This window comes from Bidens hawaiensis, unplaced genomic scaffold (assembly GCF_021521415.1).
Source record: "Bidens hawaiensis isolate Kalapana, Puna unplaced genomic scaffold, B.hawaiensis_p1.1 tig00000636_1, whole genome shotgun sequence".
Classification (NCBI taxonomy): Eukaryota; Viridiplantae; Streptophyta; class Magnoliopsida; order Asterales; family Asteraceae; genus Bidens; species Bidens hawaiensis.
Genome location: NW_027491038.1, coordinates 4,812,889 through 4,827,176, shown reverse-complemented (window position 1 = coordinate 4,827,176; position 14,288 = coordinate 4,812,889).

Genomic DNA, 14,288 nt, shown 5'->3' with positions numbered 1-14,288 from the left:
ATTTTAACATCAAGCACTCTACCTCACGTACTAATTTCATCAAAAGTTACTTTGTTAATTTTTGACCGAAACAATTTGGCGCCCACCGTGGGGTAAACGGTGCTTTGATCATTATCAACTCTCAAACTAAACCCACTCTCAACATCCACAACATGTCTTCCCAACCAAAAATTGTTTCTTCTTCTGTCGCGGCTTCGGATTCCTCTGTGAGGCCTTTTATGCCTCCTCCTCCTGCTAGTGGTAACCTGAAGAAACTTGACAACACTCAAAGAAACCTGCTACTCCCGTGTTCTCGGGATCAAGGCCGTTTCCCCAAGATCCCATCATGGTGTCCAACAACGACCTGCTGTCTCTTTATAGACGGTTACAGGAAAAGATGGATCGCCAGAATAAGACCAACCAGATGCTTGTGAAGGAACTGGAAGATATGAGGAATGCCAAAAAGCCGGTGGAAGAATTTACACCACTAATCCCGAGATATCTGGATTTCACTCCTCCAGGATCTTCAGGATTGCTGCGTCCGGAGTCGGCCATGGCGTAGAAACCTGGATCCTCATCATTCCAACAGTCCGAATCCTTAGGATTGTCCCACCATACGGGATCCTTAGGTCTTTATTAGCAGGCGTTATCCTCAGGATTGTTGCAGTAGGGAGGACTCTCAGGATCGCTTCAACAGTCTGGATCCTCAGGATTGTCCCTCCCACCAGACGGGATCCTTAGGTCTTTATCAGCAGGCGTTATTCTCAGGATTTCAGCAACAAGCAGGATTCTCAGGAGTGCCTCCATCAGGGGTCCTTCAATCCTCAACAGCCATTTGCTCAGACCCAGCAGTTTGCAGGATCCTCCGAAGTGCACCAGGGAGACTCTATCCCGATGCAGGCTAACCCTTCTACCACTCCATTTTTCGCTCCAGGAAATGATGTGTTTGGGAATGCAAGCTACAACACCCAGACCGCTCCTCAGAATCTTAATCAGGGTAACACTTTTAATACAATTCCCTTTAATGCTAATCAATGATTTTTGCAGGATGCAGGCATAAGTTCAAGTTTAGCCCGAGAATTACAGAAGCTTAAGGACATGATTTCAAATGTTCCCGGTGTAATCCGTCCCATAGCTGAAGTTCCCACTGATAGTCACAGAATTTCCCGATTTGTGCTATCAATTGGTGATGTATACATTCCAAAAGGGTTTCAAACCCCAAATATGAAACTGTATGATGGTTCAACGGATCCCGAGGAACACGTTGCACAGTATAGAGAGCGTATGGAGATCAACTCAATCCCTATGGAAATCAAGGAAGCATGTCTTTGCAAGGGGTTTGGATCTACCTTGACCTGAGCAGCCATGAAATGGCTACTGAGTATTCCTCCTAATACTATCACTTCCTTTTCTCATTTAATTAACTTGTTCAATAACCAGTTTTCTTACAGTAGAACATTTGATAAAATGACAGGTGATCTTTACAGGGTTACCCAGAATCCTAGGGAATCCTTGAGAGATTTTATTACCAGGTTTAGCAAGGAGTCACTGGAAATTCCAAATCTAAACCCGGCTTCGGCAGTGGAAACTCTTAAGTTGGGGTTAGAAAAAGGTTCCTCTTTTATGATGATCTTGTTATGACTCCATGAAGGTCATTAGACGAAGCAAGAAGCAGAGCTCTGAGGTTTATCAGGCTAGAAGATGACAAGAAAAACTATAAGATCGGTATCCCAAAGTACGATCAGACGAACAGGAAGGCCGAATCCCCGGGAAAATCATACCGATCAAAGCCTTACTATAAGCCTGATAACCCAAGGATCAATGTAGTAGATGATGAAGATGATGAAGAATATCCTAAGGTCTCTGAATATTGTTTTTCTGTTGATATTGGTGGATTAATGTGTGCCATGCAGGATTTAGGTGAAAAAGCCAGGTGGCCAAAAAAGATGGAAAAACAAGGAGCCTACAAAGACAAATCAAAGTGGTGTGCCTTCCACGAAGACTTTGGGCACTTGACTGATGATTGCATTGCACTCAGAAGGGAGATTAGCTATCTTCTCAACAAAGGCCATTTGAAAGAGCTACTTGGCCGGAAGAAGGGAAAGGAACAAAATCCTGAAAATATTCCTGAAAAGGCTACTCCTCCACTAACAGACGCAAGAACAATCATGTTCATATCCGGAGGATCTGACATATGTGGAACCTCTTATTCTGCTGCAAAAAGAAATGTTGATCAAAGGAAGTTAGAAGTGGCTGACAGACCAACAAAGACATCCATTCTCACTCAAGCAAAGACCATGACCTTCGATGAAAGAGATAGAGTCGGCATTCAAGATCCTCACCATGATAGTTTGGTAATAACATTATATGTGGCTAACCATTATGTGCGCAGGATCCTCGTAGATGGTGGAAGCTCTGTCAACATTATTCAATTAGATGTGCTGAGAAAGATGAATATTCCTGAGGATGAGATCGTTCCCAGTTCCTCAGTATTGGTTGGATTCAACGTAGAGACTAAGAGCACTATTGGGGAAATAAAACTCCCAGTATACGTCGAAGGAGTAAATAAAATACAAAAATTTTGTGTTATTAACTGTTTGTCTTGTTGCAATATTATATTAGGCAGGCCCTAGATACACGACATGAAAGCAGTCCCCTCCACCTATCACCAATGTGTGAAACTCCCAGGTCTGTGGGGAGTTATTAAAATCATCAGCGATCAACAAGATGAAAAGAATTGCTACACCTCTTCTATGAAATGTACTGCCAAACCCCAGCAGGCATAGCAATTACAGAAGCCAGCACGAGACATAATGGAGGCCAGGGAACAAGAAATCAAAGAAGTACTTCCTTATCCCGAGGATCCTGAAGTCAAAGTGCTGATGGGAATGAGCATTCATGAGGATATTGAGTCGAAATTGCTCGATTTCCTCAAGTCGAGACTGTCAACATTTGCATGGAAACATGAAGATATGACAGATATTTCCAAAGATATTATAACACGTAAACTTAGAATTGATAATTCTTTCAGGCCAACCCATCAAAAGAGACGAAAGTTTGCACCTGAGAGAAACACAATTATCCAAGAAGAAGTGGAAAGACTTTTGAAGGCAAATATGATTAGAGAAGTCCAATATCCCCGATGGTTAGCAAATGTGGTGGTTGTGCATAAAAAGAATGGAAAATGGAGAGTTTGTGTGGATTTCACAGACTTGAATAAGGCTTGTCCTATAGATCCATTCCCTCTACCACACATCGATTCAATGGTAGATGCTACAGCCGGCCACGAGATGCTGACATTTATGGACGCATCCTCAGGATTTCAGCAAATCCAAATGGAGCCCTCAGATCAAGAAAACACAGCCTTCATGACTCCCACATGTATTTATTGTTATATTGCTATACCCTTTGGACTTAGAAATGCAGGTGCAACCTACCAGAGGTTAGTTAACATGATGTTCAAAGAGCAACTGGGGGACACGATGGAAGTATATATTGATGATATGATGGTGAAGTCCAAGAAAGCTGAGGATCATCTCCAGGATCTCAAGACTGCATTCGATATCCTCGACAAATATAACATGAAGCTGAATCCTGCGAAGTGCCATTTCGGAGTGAAGGTTGGAAATTTCTTGGGATACATTTTCACCAAAAGGGGGATAGAGGCAAGTCCAGAGCAGATACAAGCTATCCTGAATCTAAAATCCCCAGCATCAGTCAAGGATGTTCAAAGGCTGACTGGCAAGATAGCAGCACTCAACAGATTCATATCCAAATCCTCAGAAAAGTGCAAAGAATTTTATGATATCCTGAGGAAAAATAAGAAGTTCGAATGGACCAGTGAGCATGAGGAAGCTTTGATATCCTTAAAAGCTTATCTTTCCTCTGCTCCTCTACTGGTAAAGCTCGAAGAAGGTGAACCTCTATCTCTATATCTAGCTGTATCAAATAATGCTGTGAGTGCAGTTTTAGCCAATGATCTAGAAGGTCAATAGCATCCCATCTATTATGTAAGTAAAAGTCTATTGGATGCTGAAACCAGGTATTCTTATATTGAGAAATTAATTTTAGCACTTATTATGGCATCTACTAAACTTAGACATATTTTGAAACTCATCCTATCATTGTTAAAACTAATTACCCTATTAAGTCTGTTTTGAGAAAACCAGAAATGTCAGGTAGGATAGCAAAATGGGCTGTAAAGTTGAGCGCATATGATATAGCATATGAACCTAGGACTGCCATCAAATCCCAGGCATTAGCAGACTTTGTGGCTGATTTCACCAGTGAACTTAAAGAAGAAGCAGACTTGTAAGTCCAACAACTTGAAGAAACGAAAGATAAGTGGACTCTATACACTGATGATGCTTCAAATGTTAGAGGAATAGGTCTCGGGATCCTGCTGAAATCGCCACAAGGGGACATTATACCTCAATTCATATCCTGCGGATTCCAAGCCACAAACAATGAGGCAGAATATGAAGCTTTGATAGCAGGATTACAACTAGCAATCGACATGAAAATCAGGTTTATTCAAGTACATGTTGATTCATTACTATTAACTAATCACTTTAATGGTTCATATACTGTTAGAGGAGAAAAACTAATGAAATACTTAGAGCTAGTCAAAAAACTAGCAAAGTGTTTCGAAATGTTTGATATTTCACAGGTACCTAGAGAAGAGAATGTTGAAGCAGATGCCCTAGCATACTTAGCTTCATCCTTCAGAATACCGGAAGGTGTCAAGATTCCTATCATACATATTCTGAGCCCCGCAATAGAAGAGCAAGGTGTCAATGAAATATCAGAAGGCGATGAAGATATGAGAGTTAAGAATCCTGAGGATAATGAAAATTCTTGGATTATTCCGATCAGGAAATATATTCAGGATGGAGTCATCCCCAAGGATGAAAACCCAAGAGCTTTTCGCACAAAGGTAATCCCATATACTATAATAAATAATATATTGTACGGAAAATATCTTGCAGGACCATATCCTAGGTGCTTGGAGAAGGTGGAAACTCAAGAAGTTCTTCAGGATACCCACGAGGGAGATTGTGGGAATCACACTGGGGGCAGAGCACTATTCTCCAAAATCCTGAGGACAGGATACTTTTGGCCAACGATGAAGAGGGATGCTATGAATTATTCCCAGAAATGTGATGCATGCCAGAGACATAGAAACATTTTGCACCAGCCAACAGAACCCTTGTATCCTATTATATCCCCTTGGCCTTTCATGAAGTGGGGTATGGATATTGTGGGGAAACTACCAAGAGCTCCAGGAGGAAAAGTCTTTATGATGGCCATGACAAATTATTTCTCGAAATGGATTGAAGCGAAAGCTTTTGTTCAAGTCAGAGAGAAATAAGTTATCTCATTCATCAAGCGCAATATCCTGACAAGATTTGGAATCCCGGCAGAGATAGTGTGTGACAATGGCTCGCAGTTCATTGGCAAGAGAACCACCAAATTCTGTGCCATTTGGGGAATCAAGATGATCACCTCAACACCTGTCCATCCTCAGGCTAATGGTCAGGCCGAGTCAAGCAACAAAATCATTATCAATAACCTGAAGAAAAAGTTGGGGTCTAAGAAGGGAAAGTGGGCCGGGGAACTACCTTTTGTTCTTTGGGCAGATAGGACCACTTCAAAGAATGCTACTGGTCAGACTCCTTTCTCATTAGTATTTGGAGCTGAAGCAGTTATCCCGACGGAGATGATTATCCCTACAGCCAGAGTCAGTCATCAAAATCCTGAAGATAATACTCAAAGTCTACTCGAAGATCTAGATGCAGTAAAAGAACTCAGGGATTTAGTAAAGATCAGAATGGCCTCTTATCAGCAAAAGATAGCAAAGTCCTACAACAAGAATATCAGAGTTCGAAGATTTCAAGAAGGGGATTTGGTTCTCCGAAAAACTTTTCAGAATACTACAAATCCTTCGGATGGAAAGCTCGCACCAAAATGGGAAGGTCCTTACTTGATTGAGTCAGAAGAAGGAAAGGGGGCATACAGATTGTCTACTTTGGATGGTGACTAATTACCAAGGGCCTGGAACGCTATCCACCTCAAAAAATATTTTATGTAAGACTTCTATCCCGAAGATAATTGCTATCCTGAGGAATGTAACAGTAATGTTAAACAACTAAGGTATGTATTCGAATTTACATTTTTATTCATTTTTCAATATTATTATTCCTTTATTATGGTACTGACTTAAGCATCGGAGGGGTGTTAGCAAGGCTAACACTCACCCCTCACTTAGATTTGACTGTTTTGTAGCCTGAGGACATGTGGTATCCCCACATGGAATGAAATATATTTGGGCCTTGTCGCCAGTTTCTTTGGGCCTTGTCGCCAGTATATTTGGGCCTAGTCGCCCGTTTCTTCGGCCTTTGTCACCAGTTAAGGTATTATTCAATGCCTTCTAAGGTTTAAGGGGTTTTCACCTCTTCTTAAGATCGCCTGTAGCGCACGTTTATTCGGCCGTAGTTTGAGAGACGGGGCCAGTACATGAAATAGTGACTTGTTACATCGCTATCCTCAGCTATTGGTTTGAATCTCAAGTTTATGGTAGACGTACCATTTCCTAAGGTTTAAGGGGTTTTGACCTCTTCTAAAGAGCCTTGTCGCCAGTTTATTCCTAAGATTTAAGGGGTTTTCACCTCTTCTAAGGGCCTTGTCGCCAGTTTAGGCCTTGTCGCTAGTTTGTTTGGGCCTTGTCGCCAGAATTTCCGAAGTTACTTTCAGGATAATAATAATAATATTGCAGGTCTATCAGTATATCTTTATGATTGGAGGAACATCCTAAAAGGTAATCTTATTACAAGGATGAAATGCTCTATACCTTATCAGAGTTAGTTGCTATATGATTCTGGTATGACTTTCTATTTGTGAATATTCTTTAATTTCTACCGCTTGTCCTGTTTATAAAATAAATTTTATGACTTCGTGTTGGTTTATTGAATTAAACCTAACTTGTTAAGAAACCTTACCTAGATTTCTAAACTCTAATGAAATCAATTTTATTATGAAGATTCAATAACATGAACGAGGATAAAACACCAACACAAGTCATAAAAAGTTATTCTACTAATATTAAAGTGCAGGAAAAGACAATCAGGTTTCACTCAAAAGGAGCCCATCCACCTGAATCATCATATTGTTCAAAAGTAGGAAATAAAAGTCAGTTTGGGTTTCATCCCGAACCAGGATCCCTCCACCCAAACTATTATCCTAGGCATGTTATATTATCCTTACATAACCAAAATAAAAATTGTTCAAACAACCATCAGAAACACGTTAAAACAACCTGGAAACCAGGTTCAAACCTTGTCACCTTCGCCATGATCACCCTCCTTCTTCTCCGACTCCGTCACCTCACTAGCCTTGGTCTCCTTCATCTCCTCACTAGCACCAGCCTCCTTAACCACCTCAGAGGTACCTGCCATATCAACTTCTTCAACCTTCTCACCCCTCAGCATCCTCAGCTTCTTCCTCCAAGCCGCAGAATTCTAGGAATCCATCGTATAGCCCTTCGTTTGCACCTCCTCTGACATCTTGAGCATCGACTTCAAGATACCGGTGGTTGCAGACTTCTTGGCCTCTTCAATGAACTCAGTCTTCTCCAACTCAAATGAGGCTCTGAGATCCACATCTCTTGTCATTCTTTTTGAGAAGTTGTTCTTTATGTCAGCAGCATGTAGAAGATCGACAATCTTGACCTCAGCCTCCTTCAAAGCCGATTCAGCGTCTTGGGATCTCTGGTGGTAACCTTCAGTTTTCTATTATTCCCAAAATTAACATAAGTTTTTCTGCAGATTACTATTTTCAGGATAAACAAAGATACTCACTGTTCCAAGGAAGTTGACGAGAGCTTGCAAACTTCTCTACAACATCGGTAGCACTCATGTCGGCAAAGGGCCCAGTCTCGGCTGAAGTGGTAGCATTCCTTTTCTTCTAGGCAGCGCTCTTTTGGCGAGTGGTTGGAATCCTTGGCTTTGGGGAGAGGGTCTTGGAGTGTTCCTGTTTCACCAGGGTCCTATCCTCGATGAGATCATCCATGTCAACTTAACTGAAGGAAGATTTCGGCTTTGGCATCTCTGCACAATGATTTATCAAGTTATTCCCAGGAAAGTAAAATCCTAAGAATTCTATAAGATACCTGAGATACTTACCAGAAGAAATGCTCTCAAGAGATTTCGCAGCAGTCACTTGTTTCCCCTGTTTCTTCTTCTAACCAGAAGACATGCTCTCAAGAGATTCTGCCGGAATTTTAAACAATGCCTTGAGCCTTCGATTCGTATCCTTCCTGTACCTTATCAAATTCTCAAACACAACTGCAAAAAAGAAACCATATTAAGATAAATCATTTGCAAAAAGAAATTCTATCCTAAGGATTTCCTACCCTTGTGAACCCATTTAATAGGCAAGCTCATTCCGTCGGGAATAGAATCACGACGGACGAAAAAGAATTTTTTCTTCCAATCAGGGTCACTACCGGACACCTTGGAACCATATAAAGGTGGCTGGATTTAGGTTGAAGGCAGTAGCGGAAAGACCGGTATGTACGGAGGTTATAGGTTGCGGCTATCTCAGGCACACCTATGGACAACTCGAGGGTTTTATTCAATCGATCTACTGTGGCAAAGACTCTCCACACCATTGGCATGACTTGGGAGTAAGAGAATCCGGTGACACAAAGAACTCCTTGATAAGCGGAGAAAACGGATATGAAAGGCCAATCGAAAAGGGGTAATGGAAAAAGCAAACCCAGGTTTTTGAAGATAAGTCAGCCTTGATTTTAGAGTCGTATGGTCTAATAATGGCCTCAGCGGGTAACAAGCCTGAATCTTTCAAAAACCTAATGTCCAGATCTTTAAAAAGACACTGGTTTTCGTCAATGGCGGAGATGTGAGCCTGGTCAACGAAGTCTTCCAAGGCTGCAAAGGAGAAAGGATTGGGCGTTCGAGGGGTTCTCTTCCTCATTATTGTTCGAATTCAAAGTTTTATAAAAATTAAGAGACAAGAGAAAGAGGAACTGACCTGATTATGAACCGGTGGAGAGATTATTATTTTTGAGATTGGGAAATGGCTTGATTATAACCTAAAAGGACGGTCATAGGGTCTCCTCAATCCGCGTGCATGTCCTTTCAAATAAAAGAAGATATTTTTACTTTTTTGAAATTTGAAATTTTTACAGCTGTCACGCGCTATCTGTAAAAATTGGGGGCAATTGTTGGGTGTAGATTTTTTATCCTCGGGATTTGTTATGATTCAGGGATTCCGAGCTATCCTATCGATGCGAATATTCTGAGGATGATATTTGACTAATTCAGTTGTCCTATATTATTTTTGTTTGTTTTGCAGATAGACCACGGGTTAAATATGCTAATATGAACGTGGGTTTGCAACGGCTAGTGCTTAGACTTCGTCAACTCAAACGTGGGCAGCAACGGATCATGGAAGAATTAGTCTAGGGTTTCCGGATTATTCGGGATTTCAGTTGTAACTTTTTATTTATATAATCGAGCTGATATGATCATTAAGAACACACACTCTCATACTTAGCTACTAGCAATCACTGTAACACTTAGCATTCGATTTTCTATCAGCTCCACCACTTGTAACCACCTTTTTGTTGTTATTAATAAAAGTGACGGTGATAGTTTTCACCGTCCGGGGGTTGTTTGTGCCGGAGATTTTCACAATCAAGGGCTTTTTCCCTCGTAATCAAATCGTTGTGTTCACTAATTTTAACATCAAGCACTCTACCTCACGTACTAATTTCATCAAAAGTTACTTTGTTAATTTTTAACCGAAACAAATACATAGTATTGTTTTTTCTTATCTACACTATGATATTAATTTTATTGAATATATAGTAATAAAAGTTATATTAAGAAGAAAATGCTTCAAATATGGTAGTTCAAATGCATATTCAAAGTCTCCATTGAGAGATCGAGACTTGAGTTATTTAGAAATAATAGTTAAAAGCGGGTTACCCTCAATTAAGGGGTGTTTGGGATTCCTTATTTTACCTCATTATAACTTTTTATTAAGTTAATAAGTTACAACATTATAACTTATAAAACTTTTCATCTCACAATATAAACAATCTCAAACATTTTATTACTTTTCAAAAAATTAATAAGTTATAAGATGGTGAAAATAAGCAATCTCAAACACCCCCTATAAGTAAGATTTGAACCCTAAGTAGGATTGAAGAGCTTATGAGTTTTGAAGGCAATAAATAAAAGAAAAGTGTATAGAGATCGTGTTGATGAGTTCACTTAAGGGTTTTAAGGAATGAACTTAAAAAAAAAAATTAAACTAGAGTGTATGTTATATTCCTGTATTTCAATTTACATATGAAATGAGCAAAGTAATTCATCAATCTTATATTTGCTTCCCTTGTAATTTTCGTTAATACTTATTGATCACATTATTATTAATTTATATGTAAATATTCGTAAAGAAAATGCCTTAATACATTTTATAAACACACTACGACATAGTACAAATCACTATCAACTTATTTACTTATCTTTGTTTTTCTAAAAACGCCAACTACCTGCCGCATTAATGTTTTTGTTCGTTTTGATACTCATTTTTTGATTATTTTGTTATTAAAGAATTTAAATATAATATATATTTGAAAAATTGGCTTATCACTAAAGTTTAGACGATTATATCTTTTAAAAGAAACCTGATTTATTGTTATCAATCGTCATTATATTGTTCTTTTTAGATGGAAAAGCATAACAAATTTTTTTTATTGAAAATAATGTCACGAACCAAATATTTGAAAATCGAGATACTTGATTTGTCTTGAATCACTTAGGTTTGTTGGCTCGTCCCGGACTTCATCGGACACGGCCTCAGCGGGAAAGAAGGCGTACACGCCTAGTCGTTCTTGCACGACGAACGCATAGCTGGTTGCGAGCTGTTGTCGCTCGCCTAATGAGTCCAAGGAAGGATGAAACCAGCAGACCCTGATAATGAGCGAACCGATTGGCTGACGTTCGGGCTTCACACGGAGCTTGGGAGGATAGCTCCGTGACAAGTAGTATTAGAGCAGGTCAAACCTCGAATACGTTGGAACGTGTACACTCAACCAAAAAGAGCTTAAAAATGTCGAGAATGAGTTATGCAATCGTTAGAAATATAGAATCCAATCTTCATTATTCCAAATCATGAATTAATACCCAAATAAAGATTGAATCAAGATCAACGAATCATAAAGATTTCATATCATTATCCTGAGAAACTGATAAATCAAAAAATACATAGAAAACAACTGATCACATAACTGTGAAACCCTAAATCGATAGAGACAAAGTTGTAACAAGTGTGATAAAGAGAACGAGACTGACTAAAGAAAACCCATGCATTCTCTTTTAAGAAGATAACATGAAACTCCCTAAACCCAGCTTCAAGCCCATCAGCCATCAAGCCCATCTTCTACTAGACCAGCTCCAAGCCCATTCGTCATTTAACCAACCTCGTTGTCACACCCCGACCAAAGGCGGCGGAACATGCCGGGGTGCAACCGATTACCCAAATACACAAGACACTATTTAAAATGACAATATTTAATCAACTTATTTTATTTCATAAATCAATAAACAAACACATCTCGTTCATATAAAATAATATTAACGTGACCTCTCGTTTAATATTAAAACCGGTCTAGGATGAGACCCGAACCCGTGACCTCTCGTTTAATAATTAACGTACAAATCAACTGAACCAAAATAACGATTGTTAACTTAAACCCATAATGAATTAACATATCCATTACTAGGATGTTCATCTTTTACCCAATTCAAAACAACTCCGTACCCGTCCAACCCGTTTCCAAGAGTACAACCAATAAATAAAACCGATCCATAAAAACCCATCATTAACAATTTAGACTCGATAACTGATATATATATGAACATTAATAACACCAACACCTAGTTTAATTTATCTATTAACTGTCAATATGGTCGTGGATCTACACCGAGAAGAAACCGAGCCGAGACCGCCGGAGATCGTTGACAGAAACTGGAGGGAGGGAGAGAGAGAGAGAGCAGCGAGAGAGAGGTAGAGAGAGAGACCGTGAGAGAGAGAGAGAGAGGTTGGATTACCGGTTTTCCGGTCACCGGAAAAGCGACCGGAGTGTGAAAGGGAGCAGCTAGGTGGAGAGGGAAGTGGTGTTGTCGGGTTTCGGGAGAGTGGGTAACACGGCCGGAGATGAGAAAAAAACGAGGAGGGATGTGGTGGTGGCCGGCAGAAGTGGCGGCGGCGGCCGGAAATCGGCGCCGGAAAACGAAAAGAAAGAGAGGCCGGCTGGTATGTGTAGTGTTAGGGTTAGGTTTTTTTTGGTTTAAATATATGTTACATATTTACATAAAATGCCCTCCAAGTTCCAAGTGTTTTATGAAAAGGTATAAAACTTAATAAATGTTAATATAGGTTCGAAAATGGCAAAGATTACCCCTTACAATTTATAAACTAATTTATTATGTTAAATGAACAACGATTAGTACACGCCTACATGACGGTTTTGATGGACTAAGTACGTGGAAGATTTAAAGATCGACTTAAATGATGTATAAAATTACCCGGTCGGGTTTACAATACAATACGGGTTCGACGTATAATTTATTTAAATAAAACGCGAAAAAGAATCGAAATCCGAATTTGACGAATGTCACAGTATTCCCAAATTTTTGGAAATTTCGTCCCGAAATTAAAATAAACATAAAGAAAAAGTAATTATTAACGAATATTGTCTTTAGTAAGATAATTGCATGAACAATTGAAGCAAAAGAATAACGTCAAATCTTTGCATGACTCGAAAAACGCTACAAATGAGAATATAATAAAGACACTTATATATAGGAAGCATCAGTGGCGTATCCACCATGCCCTTATTATAACTCGCATTTCTACCATTTTACGTTATCATCCTCGGACCTGAGTTATCGCACACAAGTGTACTTACTATGGCTTCCATACGGGGATTTCGATAATTAAGTGTGCACCCATAATTATTTAGATCGTCGTATGGTCCACATGGCTCGTTCCATTGCGTGGTTTAAAAGACATATTTATTTTGTAATCTTAAACATTAGAAACGTGCATGAATCTGTTGAATTTTTTACACATATTGAATAAATAATACCCACGGTTGGAAATTCTGGGGTTGACTTTTTCTTTCTTTTTGTTTTCAAATAAGTAGGAAAATAGAGTAAATAATTGAAACAACTAAATCTTAAATTATAAACCATGGTGAAAAATAACAATTCGGTTTAAATAACTAAAGACGATCGAATAATATAAAATTCAGGGTGAACAATTACGAAATGGGATTTAAAGTCAAATATCAGCAATGTGAAAAGAATAAACAAATCCTTAAGCCCCGTGGTTGTACGTCGGGACACTAAAATTTAGTATAAAATTCGATGAGTGAAAAATGAGGAAAATCGAATAAGTGAGTACATGAGGTTGGGGTAAACAATGTTACAATTAATAATAGCGTACGATGAGTTTCATACGTGAACAAACTTGAGGTGTAACATCCCGAAATTTCCAAGTAATATTAATTATGTTACTTAATAATAGAGAGAAAGTTTACCAGGGTTATCAGGAAATAAATAATAGAATAGGAGTTGGTATGGGTCGGGCTAGTGTTGGGTAATGGATGTGGGTTGTGGACTTGGATTAATTAGGATGGGTTAAATGAGAATGGGCCTTAGGTCCATGGGATCTCAGGGATATAAATACCCTAACACCCCAAAATATCTTTATTCTATCTTTATCCAAGCACACTCCAAACACACATACACTAACTTCGCCGGAACCGGGCCGAGCCAAGGGAAGAATCGGACTGATCCGAGAGTGAGAGAGGGCGATTAGTTGCGTTAACAAGTTAAAGGAGATCCAAACAAGCCCAAAAAGGTATGATTCTTGACCTTTGAAGTTTAAAGATCCAAGCTTTTTAGTGTATAAGCGACCGAAAATGGTCGGGAAGCGTAGTGGGTGAGATTGAACCATAGCAAGGGTGTTAAAATCGCTCAAAATGCTGGAAAGAAACCGAACAGCGGCTGTCTGGGCAACTTCGCCTTCATCTGGGCAACTTCGCCTTCAAGCGATGAACTTCGCCTGCAAGCTAAGTTCGCCTGATGAACTTCGCCTGCAAGCTAAGTTCGCCTGATGACAAGTTCGCCTGAGGTTTAAGTTCGCCTGATGACAAGTTCGCCTGAGGTTTAAGTTCGCCTGATGACAAGTTCGCCTGAGGTTTAACTTCGCCTAAA